The following is a 15,139-nucleotide window of genomic DNA, read 5'->3' as shown; positions in this document are numbered from 1 at the left end:
ACTATTCTACTGCCACCAACAAACATTTCTTATAAGAACCATGAAAACATGATAAGAGAAATTAGGGCTCTAACAGATGAGTATATCAGGAAAAACCAAACTGGTGTTCTACGGGTCGGAGAGTGGAGTGTCAGATCCCTTAATCGGGCAGGTAGGTTAGAAAATTTAAAAAGGGAAATGGGTAGGTTCAAGTTAGATATATTGGGAATTACTGAAGTTCGGTGGCAGGAGGAACAGGTGAATACAGGGTTATAAATACAAAATCAAATATGGGTAACACAGGAGTCTGTCTAATAATGAGTAAAAACGTAGGAACCGGGCAAGCTACAATGAACAGTATAGTGATTGCATTACTGAAGCCAAGATGGACATAAAGCCCACACCTACCACAGTAGTACAAGTTTATATGCCAACTAGTTCCGCAGATGAAGCGATTGAAGAAATGTGCGATGCAATACAAGAAATTATTCAGATAGTCAGGGGACACGAAAATTTAATAGTCACGGGGGGACTGGAATTCAATAGTAGGAAAACGAAGGGAAGAAAAAGTATTAGGTGAATATGGACTGGGGGTAACAAATGAAAAAGAAAATCACCTGAAAGAATTTTTGCACAGAGCACAACTTAAGCATAGCTAACACTTGGATTAAGAATCATGAAAGAAGGTTGTATATGTTGAAGAGGCCTGGAGACACTGGAAGATTTCAGATAGATTTATATAATGGTAAGGGAGAGATTTAGGAACCAGGTTTTAAATTTTAAGACATTTCCAGGGGCAGATGAAGACTTTGACCACAATTTAATGGTTATGAAGTGTAGTTTAAAACTAAAGAAACTGCGAAATAGTAGGAATTTAAGGAGATGGGACCTGGATAAAATGAAAGAACCAGAGGTTGTAGAGAGTTTCAGAGAGAGCATTAGGGAATGACAGACATTAGCAGGGGAAAGAAATACAATGAAAAAAGAATGGGTAGGTTTGAGAGATGAAATAGTATAGGCAGCAGAGGATCAAGACAAGGGCTAGTAGAAACGTTTGGGTAAGCGAAGAGAGAATTTAATTGATGAAAGGAGAAAAAACAAAAATTAGTAAATGAAGCAGGTGCGAGGAATACAAATGTCACAAAAATGAGATCGACAGGAAATGCAAAACGGCTAAGCAGGGTTAGCAAGAGGACAATTGTAAGGAAGTAGAAGCATATATCACTAAGAGTAAGACAGATACTGCCTACAGGAAAATCAGAGATATTCGGAGACAACAGAACCAGGTGTATGAATATCAAGATCTCAGATGGAAAAACCAATCCTAAGCAAAGAAGGGAAAGCAGAAAGGTGGAAGGAGTATATACAGGGTCTCTACAAGGGTGATATACTTCGGGGAAATATTACAGAAATCGAAGAGAATGTGGGTGAAGATGAAATGGGAGATGTGATACTGCAGGAAAAATTTGACAGAGCACTGAAAGACCTAAGTCAAAACAAGGCCCTGGGAGTAGACATTATTCCGTTAGTACTACTGATACCCTTAGGAGAGCCAGCCATGACAAAACTCTTTCATTGGTGAAGAAGGTATACAAGACATGCGAAATACGCTCAGACTTCAAGAAGAATATAATAATTCCAATCCCAAAGAAAGCAGGTGTTGACAGGTGTGAAAATTACCAAACTACCAGTTTAATAAATCACAGTTCCAAAATAAAAATGGAAAAACTGGTAGAAGCCAACCTCAGGGAAGATCAGTTTGGATTCTGTAGAAATGTTGGAACATGCGAGGCAGTACTGACCCTACCACTTACCTTAAAAGATAGGTTCAAGAAATGCAATCCTACCTTTCTAGCATTTTTAGACTTAGAGAAAACTATTGACAATGTTGACTGGAATACTCTTTTCAAATTCTGAATGCGGCAGGTGTAAAATACAGGGAGTGAAAGGCTATTTACAACTTGTACAGAAACGAGATAGTAGTTATAAGATTCGAGGGGCATGAAAGGGAAGCAGTGGTTGGGAAGGGAGTGAGACAGTTGTACCCTATCCCCGATGTTATTCAATCTTGGGCAAGCAGTAAAGGAAACAAAAGAAAAATTTGGAGTAAGAATTAAAATCCACAGAGAAGAAACTTTAAGATTTGCCAACAACATTGTAATGGTTTTTTTGTGGTTTTAGGGCCCACAACTACAGTGGTCATAAGCACCCAGACTAAGTTATGAATGCACTGCGAGGCACAAGGCTAAAACAGCAACTAAAAGGAACAACACTATAAAAGGCACGTTAACAGGCAAGAGATTAAAGGAAAACAGCATAATCAAATGTCCTTAGACAATTCTGTCAGAGACAGCAGAGGTCCTGGAAGAGCAGCTGAACGGGATGGAGAGTGTCTTGAAAGGAGGATGTAAGATGAACATCAACAAAAGCAAAACGAGGATAATGGAGTGTAGTCGAATTAAATCAGGTGATGCTGAGGGAATTAGACTAGGAAATGAGACATTTAAAGTAGTAGATGAGCTTTGCTATTTGGGGAGCAAAATAACTGATGATGGTCGAAGTAGAGAGGATATAAAATGAAGACTGGTAATGGCAAGGAAAGCGTTTATGAAGAAAAGAAATTTGTTAACATCGAGTATAGATATAAGTGTCAGAAAGTCGTTTCTGAAAGTATTTGTAGAGTGTAGTCATGTATCGAAGTGAAACATGGACGATAATTAGTTTAGACAAGAAGAGAATAGAAGCTTTGGAAATGTGGTGCTACAGAAGAATGCTGAAGTTAGATGGATAGATCACATAATGAATGAGGAGGTACTGAACAGAATTGGGGAAAAGAGGAATTTGCAGCACAACTTGACTAGGAGGAGGGACCAATTGGTAGGACACATTCTAAGGCATCAAGGGATCACCAATTTAGTACTGAAGGGAAGTGTGGAGGGTAAAAATCTTAGAGGGAGACCAAGAGATGGAAACACTATGCAGATTCAGACGGATGGCTTGGGATACAAACAGTTGTTTCTCCTCACTCCATTTGTGAGTGGAGTAGGAAAGGAAATTATTAGCATGGTATATGGCACCCTCAGTCATACATCATAGGGTGGCTTGGCAAGTAGGTAAGTAGATGTAGATACAAATCAAAGATGGGAGTAGAGTAATAGAAAATCTGTAAGACCCAGTTTTCATTCTTTCTTGTGTGTCATGGGATTAGGGCAAAAGAAAATCTATTAGACCCTAGATTTTATTCTTCTTTGTGTTCCTGTCAATGGCTCAAAACATCTAGTATTTGGTGAGTGCTTTATTTTTGTCCTAAAAAATTTACATTCGACTGTAACTGTCCTGATCACGTTTATAACTAAAATATATGTAATTAAATGGCGATTGAAATGTAGCTCTTAAATGTTACATAATACACAATTAAAGATTATATTGAGAACTCAGAATAAGACATTACTATTAAAACAAAAATGATTGCTAGTTCATAACATTAATGTCACAATATTTTTCTAAGTGCAACATCTTACTCATCAAGAGATGTTGACTCAAGAATTTTGGATGAACAAAATGGACCCTGGAGATGTAACAAAGGCCTGGCAGCATGGCTATGTTTTTAAAGTCACCTGCGAGTGTATAGTTGTCGCAGGTAGTGAAAAACATAAAAGAGTCTAAATAAACAGTGAACTTTATATAATTAAACTAGCCTGTTTCAAGTAAACACAAACATAAGAGAACTGTGTGTTAGGTATAACCAAATAAGATAGCAAATAATGTAGTGCAATTCCTGTGATGATGGATACACATTCAAAAGGATGGAGGCTCATGCTCAGTCTGACCATCCAGATTTTTTTGTAGCTTTCCTATTAATCACTTCAGGCAAATGCCAGGCTGGATCATTCAATAACGCCATGTTGACCACATGTCCTGTCCTCTCCTCATCATACATTTGTATATGTATGTAACACATGTTTCCCCTGTATGAAGTTGAGAAATCCTGTATCACTGTGAAGTAAGCATTGGACCAATAAATTACTACACTGAAGAGCCACGGGGACTGGTACACCAGCCTAATATCGTGTACGGCCCCCACGAGAACGCAGAAGTGCCACAACATAGACTCAACAAATGTCTGTAGTAGTGCTGGAGGGAACTGACACCATGAATCCTGCAGGACTGTCCATAAATCCATAAGAGTACAAGGGGGTAGAGATCTCTTCTGAACAGCACATTGCTCTATAACATTCATGTCTGACGAGTCTGGTGGGCAGTGGAAATGTTTAAACTACGAATAGTTTTCCTTGAGCCACTCTGTAGCAATTCTGGACATATTTGTTTTGTGTTAGGGTGCAAAACTGACTGGGGTCATACGCGCACAAGTCAAAACTATGGAACACAAAGATAGAGCAGTTAAAAAACGATTACACATCAGTGCCAATCGACGTAAGAAAAGACAGTTAAATTCTGTATGTGTGAGATGTCACTTTGTCCTGTTGGAATTGCAAAGTCCGTCAGAATGCACAATGGACATTAATGGATGAAGGTGATCAGTCAGGACGCTTACGTACATGTCACCTGTCAGAGTTTTATCTAAAGATATCAGGAGTTCTGTATCACTCCCACTGCACACACCCCACATGATTACTGAGGCTCCATCAGCTTGAACAGTCCTCTGATGACATTCTTTATCCAGCTGCAATGATGTAGATGATTTGATGTTTTACAGGATTTCTGATATTCATGGTACACTTGTGAAATGGTCATATGGGAAAATCCCAACTTCATCGCTACCTCAGAGGTGCTGTGTCGCATCACTCGTGCATCGAGTGTAACACCACATTCAAACTCACTTAACTCTTGATAACCAGCCACTGTAGTAGCAGTAACTGATCTTGTCTTAAGAAGGTGTTGCTGACTGCACCACCATATTCTGCCTGCTTAAATATCTTTGTATTTAAATAGTCAGGCCTATACCAGTTTCTTTGGCACTTCAGTGTAATTCCAGCACTCAGTACTCTTACAGTCACTTGTTATAAAGTTAACTACATCATAATGCGGGTGAAAGGATGAATTTCTGTTGCTTGTTTATTAAGGCCTACATGCATATTTTACAGTCTAAGTATTATAAATCCTTTGCAAGGAAGCATTATATATTTGAAATAAATCTCTACTATACACCTTTTTAGTTACAAACTGCATAATTACACTTACACATAGTAATAACCTATATGATGAGTGCACAAACTTAACATTACCGTCACATGAAAGATGACACTGCTTCCTACAGCATACCTACTGACATGCAACTGAGCACTATCAGTGTATATTCACTACTTACAGAATGTGACTGTGAGGCAAGCAGTAGCATAAGACAAGTAACTGAATGGTGTAAATGTGAAAGCAATGTCTTTTTCCAAAGTCGAAACTTTTCAACTTATTGTGAATGGCATTCATTGCTGGTATTTTAAAAACAATGCTACTGTATGTTAACAAGAATTATTACCTGCTTCTCTCCAAGTATGTTTTTAATTTTTTCCCTATTCCTGGAGGGTCTCCCTTGTAACATCTACAACAAAATTACAGCTGGAGAAATAAATTGAGATAATTGTGTTATTGATGTCCTATTTTACTTCCATGTGCAAGAAGCAGAAGAAATGACCTACGAAGTTGTACTATTTCAAAGTAAACTTTCATGTTGATTATATCAAACAAGAAAGACCATTCAAATATTTCTGAGAATTGAATAGAGGGTGCACTATGAAACCATGTAACCAATTTCATTTAGTGGCCAACATAAAAATATATATAATAACTGAATATCAGATTGGTCAGAATCATCACAAATATTAATTTTCCTCATCCTCACAAAAAAGTGAATCTTAGTGCTAGAGCAACAACTGAAGCATTTTGCCAATACAAGAACCCCAAAAATATTGCATAAGGTAACTCAACTGAAATTACTAAAAAATAATGTTGCAATTACCCGTTTAGTTACACCACAATACTTCTGGATTTACTGAAAGTAAATAATTCTGCCACAAAACCTCAGGCTGCACACACTATCCACAAAAGCGGCGAGGTAGCACTATTTGTAACAATGAATGCCATTTCCAATACACTATTTGGAGTTTGAGGCATTTCAGCGTAACACGCTCACAGAACATCTCGATAGATAATATTCTCAATTCACTACTAGGTTTACATATATTAGAAAGCAGTAAATACATTTTGCATCATGGGTGCAAAGAGAAAAAAAATTAACAGAGACTGACTTCTAGTCAGAATGTCATGGTGTAAGATGTGAGGAATATATTGCCTAAAGATTAAGAGCCAGAGGGGACCCTGCACTAGGCACAAAATCTATAATAGGGCTTTAAGTAGATGCACCTGTGGATGGAGACTCAATGGAAAAATGTGTGGCAACATACATGAAGAGAGATTTGATATTTTCTGTTTTCCACAGACTGTATCAAATGTGCCAAAGTATACACTAACTTTTGAATCAAAAATTGAAATTGATCATGCTGGATACAATGACACTCCCCAGAAAAGGTGACGGTGGTAATAGGGAACTGAACACTAGATATTTGCAAAAAAACTTAAGAACACAAAATGATGTATATGTCACATTATAAGGAGACAGAACGAGGATGAGCAATTGATAAAGCTATAAACCACAAACTTGACATTTGCATTGGGACTTAAATATGCTATTCACAGTAACAGATCTGTGAATTAGAAGAAGTGACACCAGTAAAGATGGACTCCAGCTCAACAGAAGAGACTTGTATTGTCTTGGTAACCTTCTGAAATTGCTTGAGAAGCACGTCTGGAGGACTAATTCAAAGAGGAAAGTCAGTAAGTTGACATCTGGGGAACAAAACTTAAGAAGTCAGGATGGTTGGAATTACAATTTTGGTATGATACATGTATGCAGAAAATCTACTGAAAGTGGTGGAAGTAGACACACACACACACACACACACACACACACACACACACACACACACACACACACACACACACACACACACACACACAACTTGTGTACGGGCAGGTGGGTGCACACGCATGATAATATTTATAGCAGGAGACCTAAACCTGCCTGAAGCGAACTGTTAAGAGAGATGGTGTGGCAGGCACTAAAAGTTAGTAGGTAGCAAACATGGTTGTATGCCATGTGGATACTAAGAAAGTGGCAACACAAACAATGAGGGAAGAACAGTTTATTGAGACAGCATAACTTGTATTAGAGAATAGAAAAAATGTGTAACATCAATTTACTCAGGACAGTTAGAATGTACCAATAGAATTATCATTATTGCTTGACGTTGGCAATAGAAGTTCATGAGGTCCCATAGTGCAGTTGGTACCTCACAACAGAACCACAAGCTAAAAACAGTCGCTGTCAGACACAGCCATGACAGAGAAATCAGCAAAGACATACCCTCAAGAGGTTCCAATGTTCCACACGCCACGTCTGCTAGAAACCTACTTAACTTAGAGAGCTGCACAGCTCACCCCACTTTTTGATAACCAAGTCTGATAGCAGCAGCATCGCAGTTCAGATCCAGGCAGCAAACTAGCATCATTAGTCAGAACTGTATACCAAAATTTATACTTAAATGAATGTGACATTTAGCTTTCATTCAGTACTATTCAAAGTAATAAACAGTCATTGCATTCTACAGCAATATTAAAATAACTGTCATTCATGTGGACATGGATTTCATCCAAGTATTCCCAGTTAAAGAGTTTTACTAATATAAAGTGTTGACGGTGTCTAAGCTCAACATGAATTCACTAAACAAAGTTGATCAGTTTCAAGCACAACATACTGACCAAATGCTGCACAAAATTCACTAGATGATGAACAATGTTGCAAGAAGCAGCACCACAGGCAGTTGCTAGACCCAAGTTTTGCCGTTTAACTGCGAGGAAGAGGCCTGGTCAGGATATCATGCCCCAACACAAGCCCACTTCACTGTATACAGCATCAAAGGTATGGGATGTAGTGCATTCTTTCTGCCCTTGTCGATGCTGACATCTATCGGCTGTGTCTCAAGTTGTTCCCTGACTCTCATCCAGATGCTGATCATGAGGAACTCTTTTGGAAAATTTATGCACAGTAATACGCATGGATTCATGTAACTAAGCTGAGGTTTAAATTTTTTCATCTTGAAAAGCACCCTGAACAGTCATTGCAGATTTAAGTGTTCTTGCAGATAAAATTATAGTTATGTTATACTATGTGATGCAATCACGCAAAATGAGTCAGGTACATGCATGCATGCTGCTATCCTAAAATTGCACATCCAGATCTGAAGGACATCAGTATCAGGAGAAAAAAAAACTGGCGTTCTACGGATTGGAGCGTGGAATGTCAGATCCCTTAATCGGGCAGGTAGGTTAGAAAATTTAAAAAGGGAAATGGATAGGTTCAAGTTGGATATAGTAGGAATTAGTGAAGTTCAGTGGCAGGAGGAACAAGACTTCTGGTCAGGTGAATACAGGGTTATAAATATAAAATCAAATAGGGGTAACGCAGGAGTAGGTTTAATAATGAATAAAACAATAGGAATGTGGGTAAGCTACTACAAACAGCACAGCGAACACATTGTTGTAGCCGAGATAGACACAAAGCACACGCCTACGACAGTAGTACAAGTCTATATGCCAACTAGCTCTGCAGATGACTAAGAAATTGAAGAAATGTATGATGAAATAAAAGAAATTATTCAGATAGTGAAGGGTGATGAAAATTTAGTAGCCATGGGTGACTGAAATTTGGTAGTAGGAAAAGGGAGAGAAGGAAACGTAGTATAGGATTATGTGGATTAGGGGGAAGAAATGAAAGAGGAAGCTTGCACAGAGCACAACTTAATCATAGCTAACACTTGGTTCAAGAATCATAAAAGTAGGTTGTATACATGGAAGAATCCTGGAGATACTAAAAGGTATCAGATAGATTATATAATGGTAAGAAAGAGATTTAGGAAACAGGTTTTAACTTTTAAGACATTTCCAGGGGCAGATGTAGACTCTGACCACAATCTATTGGTTATGAACAGTAGATTAAAACTGAAGAAACTGCAAAAAGGTGGGAATTTAAGGAGATGGGACCTGGATAAACTGAAAGAACCAGAGGTTGTAGAGTGTTTCAGGGTGAGCATAAGGGAACAATTGACAGGAATGGGGGAAAGAAATACAGTAGAAGAAGAATGGGTAGCTTTGAGGGATGAAGTAGTGAAGGCAGCAGAGGATCAAGTAAGTAAAAGGACGAGGGCTAGTAGAAATCCTTGGGTGACAGAAGATATATTGAATTTAATTGACGAAAGGAGAAAATATTAAAATGCAGTAAATGAAGCAGGCAAAAATGAGATCGATAGAAAGTGCAAAATGGCTAAGCAGACACGGCTAGAGGACAAACTTAAGGATGTAGAGGCTTATCTCACTAGGGGTAAGATAGATACTGCCTACAGGAAAATTAGAGAAACCTTTGGAGAAAAGAGAACGACTTGTATGGATATCAAGAGCTCAGATGGGAACCCAGTTCTAAGCAAAGAAGGGAAAGCAGAAAGGTGGAAGGAGTATATAGAGGGTCTATACAAGGGCGATGAACTTGAGGGCAATGTTACAGAAATGAAAGAGGATGTAGATGAAGATGAAATGGGAAATATGATACAGCGGGAAGAGTTAGATAGAGCACTGAAAGACCAAAGTCGAAACAAGGCCCCGGGAGTAGACAACATTCCATCATAACTACTGACAGCCTCGGGATAGCCAGTCCTGACAAAACTCTCCCGTCATCTGGTGAGCAAAATGAATGAGACAGGCGAAATACCCTCAGACTTCAAGAAGAATATAATAATTCCAATCCCAAAGAAAGCAGTTGACAGATGTGAAAATTACTGAACTATCTGTTTAATAAGTCACGGCTGCAAAATACTAAAGCGAATTCGTTACAGACAAATGGAAAAACTGGTAGAAGCCGACCTTGGGGAAGATTAGTTTGGATTCCGTAGAAATATGGGAACACGTGAGGCAATACTGACCTTACGACTTATTTTAGAAGCTAGACTAAGAAAAGGCAAACCTATGTTTCTAGCATTTGTAGACTTAGAGAAAGCTTTTGACAAATTTGACTGGAATACTCTCTTTCAAATTCTGGATGTGGCAGGGGTAAAATACAGGGAACGAAAGGCTATTTACAATTTGTACAGAAACCAGATGGCAGTTATAAGAGTCGAGGGGCATGAAAGGTAAGCAGTGGTTGGGAAGGAAGTGATACAGGGTTGTAGCCTCTCCCCGATGTTGTTCAGTCTGTATATTGAGCAAGCAGCAAAGGAAATAAAAGAAAAATTTGGAGTAGGCATTAAAATCCATGGAGAAGAAATAAAAACATTGAGGTTCACTGATGACATTATAATTTTGTCAGAGACAGCAAAGGACTTGGAAAAGCAGTTGAATGGAATGGACAGTGTCTTGAAAGGAGGACATAAGATGAACATCGACAAAAGCAAAATGAGGATAATGGAATGTAGTCAAATTAAGTCGGGTGATCCTGAGGGAATTAGATTAGGAAATGAGACACTTAAAGTAGTAAAGGAGTTTTGTTATTTGGGGAGCTAAATAACTGATGATAGTCGAAGTAGAGAGGACATAAAATGTAGACTGGCAACGTCAAGGAAAGCGTTTCTGAAGAAGAGAAATTTGTTAACATCGAGTATAGATTTAAGTGTCAGGAAGTCGTTTCTGAAAGTATATGTATGGAGTGTAGCCATGTATGGAAGTGAAACATGGACGATAACTAGTTTGGACAAGAAGAGAATAGAAGCTTTTGAAATGTGGTGCTATAGAAGAATACTGAAGATTAGATGGGTAGATCACATTAGCGGAGGTTGAGGCCTGGCGGATAACAAGAAGAGAGGATATACTGAAGGGCAAGTTCCCATCTCCGAAGTTCTGACAGGTTGGTGTTAGTGGGAAGTATCCAGATACAGTACTAGCAACAGTGGTGAGTGTCATAGGATAATAAATGACAATTTACTGTACATGTTTATAACCTATGACCATGTTTTCTAGAATGGAGCCATGAATTCAGTGTGTCTCTGTTACTGCAGTCCGGACGGATGTGGCTACTGAAAGAAACTTGCAACAGAGTGGAATAATGCTGCATGCAAGTAGTGTGATAAGAGCTCATTTGTTGAATTTGGGTGTACATGCCCTGCCAAAGGCAATGTCAGATGCCAAGCGGGAAAGCACCGGTCGACTGGCACAATAAATAAAACACAAACACACACACAGAATTTTGAGCTTTCGCAACCGGCGGCTGCTTCGTCAGGAAAGAGGGAAGGAAAAGGAAAGATGAAAGGATGTGGGTTTTAAGGAAGAGGGTAAGGAGTCATTCCAATCCCAGGAGCAAAAAGACTTACCTTAGGGGGAAGAAAGGACAGGTGTACACTCGCACACACACACACACATATCCATCCGCACATACACAGACACAAGCAGACATTTGTAAAGGCAAAGAGTTCGGGCAGAGATGTCAGTCGAAGCAAAGTACAGAGACAAAGAAGTTGTTGAAATATATATGTGCGGATTGATAGGTTGCGGGGGGGGGGGGGGGGGGGCAGTGTACACCTGTCCTTTTTTCCCTCTAAGGTAAGTCTTTACGCTCCCGGAATTGGAATGACTCCTTACCCTCTCCCTTAAAATCCACACCCTTTCGTCTTTCCCTCTTTCCTGAAGAAGCAACCGTTGGCTGCGAAAGCTTATATTTTGTGTGTCTATCGACCTGCCAGCGCTATTTCAGACAGAGATCTGTGTGGCTGGATACTAACTGATGTAATAACAGATGAGGGGAGAAAGTTTAGGGAATTGATTAATAAGGAAAGAAATAGTGGTTATAAACAGAAAAGTAAAGAGCAAGATAGAACCAGTATAAAAAAAATATCAAAATGAAAATAATAAAATAAAATATTGAAACTGGCCATAGAGAAAGGGTTGGTAACTTTTAATACTTCAGACAAATAACAAGGGAACTTCTAATTGCTGTACATAGATAAATAAATACTAGAGGGATCATTATATCATTTCAAGTTGCACATTAAATGGTGAGAGGACAGGTGGATCCAGATACACACAATACATGGGGAAGAGTCGATACACTTACATAATTACATACAGAAAAGGAAATAACAGTATTCCATCTCTTGTGAGAGGGAGACAGATCCAGTTACAACTGACAAGAAAGAGCTGACACCACCAGTCATATTTTAGAAAGATTTTTTTTTTCGGGGGGGGGGGGGGGGGATGGGTGAGAGGAGTGTGTGCTGGTGGACCATTCTGCACAAACCAGGCTTTACTCCTCACAAAAGGAAGAAGCATCTTAAAAGAAGAAAATGTCTAAGCATTACTGTGAGTTATGCTATTGTGACTGTGTTTTGCAACAAACACTACACGTCAATAAAGGGAGTACAAATATTTATAGAGGAGTATATCATACTGGTGTTATGCCATATAACTACATGCCAACCTATATGAGACAGATACCAAATTTATACATGTTGAAGCAGTACTTGGTTGACTGTGTTCCAACTGAGTTTCTGGAGCACCATAAACATTATCGTACATCATACATTTTTATCTAATCTAATTTAATTGCTTTAAATCATTTTAAACTGATTTCATAGTTAGATTAATATGTAATATGTTCTGAACTGTGGCTTCATAATGATAATGTGTACATGTTAATTGCCTACCAGCAAGCAGGAAAAGCTGTGAATATGAATTCCCAGACACACACACACACACACACACACACACACACACACAGTTAATTTCATTCCACACGCCTTCCTGGTACTGCAGTTTCTAAACATCCAATTTTACATCAAATATTTGATGCATAATTTTGTTCCTACCAAAGGCATTGACAGGGTTACAGAGGATAACAGCAGGGAAAGAAATGTTATGTGGGATGCCAGGGGTGTCAGTGCGCCACAGGGAGTGTGCTTGGACCAATATTGTTTCCAAACACGGAAGATAGCAATCAGGAGAGTGATATATCCAATGCAAGAGACTTTGAAGAAATTAATTTTAAGTTTTGAGTCCACATTTGGTAGCAAACTGCATTTTCAAGGTTTAGTCTGCAAGCCAAAGTGTGTGACACACATACCAGTCACATCTGATTTCAGAATTTGTGGGAGTACAACAGCAAAAATTGTCTAGCACTATAGTGGTCTCAGTGCAACACTAGAGGACTTTAAATCAGACTCATTAGAAATTATGAAGATAATTCTTTGGATACGATACACTAATGCGACTCTTGTTTGTTACATGCTTGGGTTGGTATTAACAACTAAAAGCCATAGCTATGTGTAAGTTGAAACTAGAGAAATGGGAAGCAAAAAAACAAGATCATGTTCATAAAATAAATGTCGCAACTGATGTGGTCAGTATGTAAATTCTGCTCAGAGGTACAGGGAAAATGAGTGGATAGGTTCACGAAGGAGTATCTTAAACTCCTAACCTCAGACACTGCAGTGCTTGAGAAACGAAGTATGTGAAGCTGTGAGTTTACAGAATTTCAGTGATGAAACACAGTGTAATTTGCGTATTAAAAACTTATACAGCAAGAAAGAATGAACATTTCACTGAAATTTAATGCGTTAATAATGAGAAAATTATAGAAATTGCTAGAGGTATTTTGTACGGTTTAATTTCACGGAAAATGCCACTGACAAACTTGGTATATCCCTATATTCACAGCTATGCCTTTACAAAATAATGCGACCCGCGTTAAGTATCCATACCTAAAGTACTGCGTGGTTGTTGTGATGAAACTCCTGGCGTTCCTCTATGATATCTAGAAAGTCACTCGCCGAGCATGGCAAATTAATAACTCTCGTTTACCCTCATTAAAAATATCACATAAAAATGTCAAACTTCAAGCGCTGAATGACCTAAAACAGTTTTCAAAATTCTGGCGATATAAATCATTTATTTCTGAGAACAATGAACTGCATCATCGAACTGACACAACCCCCACCAAAGATCGACATCGCTATGCTCCCCTATCACAGCTGACGATTAATGACATTTGACTATCAGCAAGTAGTATGGGAGAAGCAGGAGTGTTCGTTGTCCGTATAGTACGGGCTACTGGGCTAGTGTAAAAATTTTAACTGTGCTTGTGCAGACGATCAGAGCTATTCCTCAAAAAATTCACCGATTGATGAAATGCTTGTATAATTTCGTTTCCAAGCGGTGACGTTACATTTCCATGTCGAGATTGGTAGCAATGTAAGTGCGCATAGTTTCTGAAACTCGAATATTGAAAAGAAACTTGTTACAGCGGAAAAAAGTTTTTAATTTACCTAGTTTTGTGTGGATTTGTTTTCAGAATAAAATTACGTACCTTTGTAATATTCAGTCTTGTATAAAAACTTGTCAGTAAATAAAAAGATCGTCGGCACAAGAAGAAGGCAAATCTGGGATATGAAAGTACGAGAAATACGTAAATTACATAGTGGTAATATCCTAAAACCCAAACAGAAAGCTAGGAAAACGAGCAAATTTGCTGACATAAAAGTATCTTCCACCAACCATAATACTACACCCACACACACACATTTGATTTACCGCGAACAAGAATCATGTTTAAAGGATGCAGACAGCGTCATGTAATTAGTGAGTGATTGATTATGAGTGGTGACTTGTGACACTCGCAGAACATTTGAGTAAGGAGGCCACAGACTTCATAGAAGCATTATAGACTCGGCCTAATTCCCAACAGTACGTTGTTCGGGATGCATGTGGATGACAATAAAGATCACCCAACAGAATTCTTACGGACTAAACCTGATTTGTTTTGAGAATTACTTTAACTTCTGAACGGCAGAAGGTACCCGAATTACACACATTTTGTATTTCAGCCCCCTTCGACTATACGGTGCAGTTTTTTTTTTTTTTTTTTTTTTTTTTTTTTTTTTTTTTTTTTTTTTTTTACCGATAGTCATTTACATAAATTTTTACACCCGGAAAGGGCATTCTAATTAAAGCATACTTCAGATCTTTGTTCATTTAGTTATACATACATACATACAATAAATTTCCTGCACGTAAACAAGCACATGTTGATGAGTAAAAAGTCAAGCTTGAAGAT

At 38.4% G+C, this 15,139-nt stretch overlaps 1 protein-coding gene across 1 annotated transcript in view; it reads right to left on the bottom strand.

Moving 5' to 3' along the window:
* Positions 1-14,063, bottom strand: part of LOC126268154 (transmembrane and coiled-coil domains protein 2) — a 201,442-nt gene extending 187,379 nt beyond the window's left edge. The window contains exon 1 of the mRNA XM_049973700.1: positions 13,788-14,063. The gene's annotated coding sequence lies outside the window, so the exon portion shown is untranslated. The remainder of the gene's footprint in view (positions 1-13,787) is intronic.
* Positions 14,064-15,139: the final 1,076 nt, after the last annotated feature.

The sequence above is a fragment of the Schistocerca gregaria genome, chromosome 4, assembly GCF_023897955.1.
Source record: "Schistocerca gregaria isolate iqSchGreg1 chromosome 4, iqSchGreg1.2, whole genome shotgun sequence".
NCBI classification, from domain to species: Eukaryota; Metazoa; Arthropoda; class Insecta; order Orthoptera; family Acrididae; genus Schistocerca; species Schistocerca gregaria.
Note: the sequence above shows the minus strand (reverse complement) of the source record. Positions and strands in the feature narration are given on the sequence as shown.